Here is a 4,016-nt window from a genome sequence, read left to right as displayed (position 1 = left end):
ATCCCAATGAGCAGGAAAAGATTGGGAAACTAATAACATAGATGAAAAAATTGAAGTAATTACAGAAAACCCCCTGAAAATGGCAAAATGCGGAAGGTACTGAATGCGAAATGAAAAATGCTGGAGAAGGGCCTCAACAACATAAAGGAAAGAAAAGGCCAAGGCAAAGAAGATATATATGAGAACATAAACAAAGGATTGCAGCAGAACAAATAACAATAAAAAAGCAAAATCGCTACACGATATAAAAAAAATTATAAAAATAGATCTCTGATATCACAACAAAGGCTATAAGGAAACAGTTGAAGAAAACTTCAAACTGGAAAGAACCAAACCCAAATGAAGTGTCTGTTTACTGGTTAAAAAACTTCAGAGCCTCATGTATAAGAATGGCAAAACAACTTCAGCACTGTATTCGAAACTGCCAAGCACCTGTATGAATGATCACAGGAAAGACTTATCTGATTAAAAAAAGCAAGGTAACATCGCAAGTAACAATAGACCAAGCTGCTAACAGGCATCATCAGTGAAAAGGTATACATCTACCATTTCCAGCCAGAAAAAATGAAGCAGAAGGTAATGCAGATGCACAAACGTCCAATGATTAATAGACAAATAGATAATGAAGAATAGCAAGAGAAGGAAAGGCAGCCTGAATGTGGCATGGATATACAACAAGAAAGCCTTCAACATGATACTATACTCTTCAGTGATAGAGTGCTCTGGGATATATGGTGTAGAGGATAACACTAGTGATTTCCTCAAGGATAAGATGAAAAACTGGAAAACTGTACTTACTTTTTCAGGAAAACTTCTTTCAGAGGTTGATATTAGGAGAGAAATGGTCTAAGGGGACTCACTCTCATCACTATCTTCCATAGTGGGTATGACAGGAGTTCTGAAAAAGCCCGGAGTTTGGTACCAACTTGAGAAAGGATAGAGAAAAATTAACCACTTGATGTTCATGGACGGCATCAAGCTGTTCGAGAAAAAAAATTAAGAAATAGAAATGTTAATTCAGACAGTAAGTATAGTATCAAGAGACATCAGACAACCAGCTGTTGTTTGAACCTAATCCAGATGTCGGAAATATTATCCTTTAAAACTGTAAGGTCCAGCAGATGAAGATCTCTACATTTTGGTAAAAAAATCGTCTTTTAAATATTTACAACTAATTATTACTGCACCTGCATTGCCTAATTTGAAGTCATGTAAATAATGTTGTATGAGATCATTCAGATGGACATTGGCCAATCAGAAGAGTCTCACTCATTAACAACTCTTATGAATCACGGTGCCACAAAGCTTTTTGTGTGAATGAAGTGGAAATTCTTGAAAGACAATATGAAGAGGGGGAGGCAATCAGGAACTTCTTCCTATGGAGTATATACTGTTGCTGTTACGTACCATGATGATTTGTGAAGCTAAAGATGATTTATTGAGGCCTTCGCCTTATTTCAGCACTCTTTGAGAGCGGTTTCATTTTCTTTGTTATATAAAGGGGAAAAATACCAGTAAATAAATGTACGTTACTACAATCCACTAGAATACAGAAAAACAAATAATATTTTTACTGGGAAGACTACCTTTGGCGCCCGATGAAGCTCATAGTATACCTCTTTCCCTTTGAAAGAGTGTTGTATCAAGATTGTATATAAACCTTATAGATGGCATGCCCTAATTTTAGGGAAAAAATAAATTTAAAACATTCTTTCTTAACTGCAACTATGCAGTCAATGAATATATTTCAGTCACCGAGGTCATTGGAAAGGATTTGAAGATAATTTGCAGCTATATGGAAGGCAGCAAGAAGAAAAATTCTCACCACAAAGGAAGCCAACCTAGTTATGATTTTCTGCATGGAAACCAGATATCGTGTATTGTCTGCTTTTCAGTGATTTTGAAATGTTTTTAAAGATAATGAAGTATAGATAGGTATAACAGTTCAGGTTTGACTCGTCATGCTTTCTTAATATCCAAGTAGGATTCTAATCCAAGGGTAAGAACGAGGACCAGAATGTTTTTCAAGCTGACGCCGGTCTGAATTAACAAAGTTACCGCGCTGCCATCAAGATTTTTTTGGTTGGGCTAGAAAGAATCTTATGAGATGATCCTTCAAAAACCCCTTTGGTTTAAGAGTTGAAACTGTGCGCTTTAAAACTAGGGAGAGAGAGAGAGAGAGAGAGAGAGAGAGAGAGAGAGAGAGAGAGAGAGAGAGAGAGAGAGAGAGAGAGAGAGAGAGAAAATATATATATATATATATATATATATATATATATATATATATATATATATATATATATATATATATATATATATATATATATATACATATATATATATATATATATATATATATATATATATATATATATATATATATATATATATATATATATATATATATATATAAATATATTGTATATATACATATATATATATATAAACACACACACACACACACACATATATATATATATATATATATATATATATATATATATATATATATATATATATATATATATATATATATATATATATATATATTATTTTAAATGTATGTTTATTTAGCAGAAATTTTCCTTTTAATAACTAGCTAAGTAAATAGAAATTTAGTGTTAAGAGCTTCTGTGAAACACTTTTTCCACAATAATATGTATATAGGAAGTGAATCATAATTTTCCCTTTTGGCTTAAATGAAGATACCGTTGTTTTTTATTGTTATAGTAAGTATTTAAATAATCTATCCGGTATATATATGTATATCATCAGCTTAAGCTGTTACTAGTCTACTGCAGAACAACGATATCAGATATGCCCTACCACTTGCGTTTGTTTATGGTCTATTCAGGCCAGTCAATACCGGTAAATTTTCTTAGTTCGTTAATCCATTGTCTTCTCTTACTTCCACTGTTGTTGTTTTTTTTTCATACATAGAGAATATCCTTTAATTTACCTGTCACTCTTATCCAAGCCTTTTTTTTTCTCTAGTAATGTTTTTCCCATCATTATTATTTCCATAGTTCCCTTAGTTGGAAGTAGTTTATGTTGTAAAGATTTAGTAAGGGTACAACTTCAAGGATGCATAAGTTAGAACTGGTAGGACCATATCATTTAATAGTTTTCCTTTTATGGAAAGTGGTATTTTACGTTTCAAAATTTCATTTTATTTACCAAAAGCTCTCCACCCAATGCTAAGCTTTCTTTGAATTTCGGTCTCTTGTCATAGGGAAACACTTGTTGTCTGTCCTAAGTATGTACAGTATACTCAGAGCTTCGTTCATAACTCTTATTCGTTGTCTCTGTGCAGTTTCATTGAGAATCATCTAACAGTTAATCATATTTATTTTGAGTCCTACACTATTGCTTCCCTTTTTCATTCCTCTATCATCTTTTGTAATTCGTCACAAAATTTACGAAACACAACTATATCGTTTGCAAATACTAATTTGGTAGGTTATTCCACATTAATATTAAGTCCTTCATTTTCCCAATCTTAATTCTTTATAACTTCTTCTAGACATGTTGTGAATATTTTAGGAGAGATGGTGTCGGTATGCCTAACTCCTTTCTCAATCGGAATTTTCTCACCATTTTTATGTAGTTTTAGATTGCTGTACTTTATATATAGATATCTTCAAGCGGTCTAACACAAGACTCATATATCCCATCTATTTGAAGGCCTTCCATGAATACTGATGTTTTGACAGAATGTCAGACATAGGGGTTTGTCATACTCTGGTGATTTTCCATTAGCTGGTTAATTACATGAATATAGTCAGTTGTTGAATAACCACTGACTGCTTATTGATTTAAGCCAAGCGGTCTTTCTATTCAACCTAATATGATCTCTGCAATTCTATTTGTATAATTCGAAAAGTAGACTTATTGGCCGGTAATTTTTCATGTCCTTGGCGTCTTCTGTTTTTGGAGTCGCTATATTGAAAAAATAATTCAACCTGTAATTATAAAGTATTCTCACAGACGGAATGTGTAAAATTCAGCTAGTCTTA

The sequence above is a fragment of the Palaemon carinicauda genome, chromosome 12 (assembly GCF_036898095.1).
Source record: "Palaemon carinicauda isolate YSFRI2023 chromosome 12, ASM3689809v2, whole genome shotgun sequence".
NCBI lineage: Eukaryota > Metazoa > Arthropoda > Malacostraca > Decapoda > Palaemonidae > Palaemon > Palaemon carinicauda.
The sequence above is the reverse complement of the archived record's forward strand: the minus strand, read 5'-3'. Positions refer to the sequence as shown.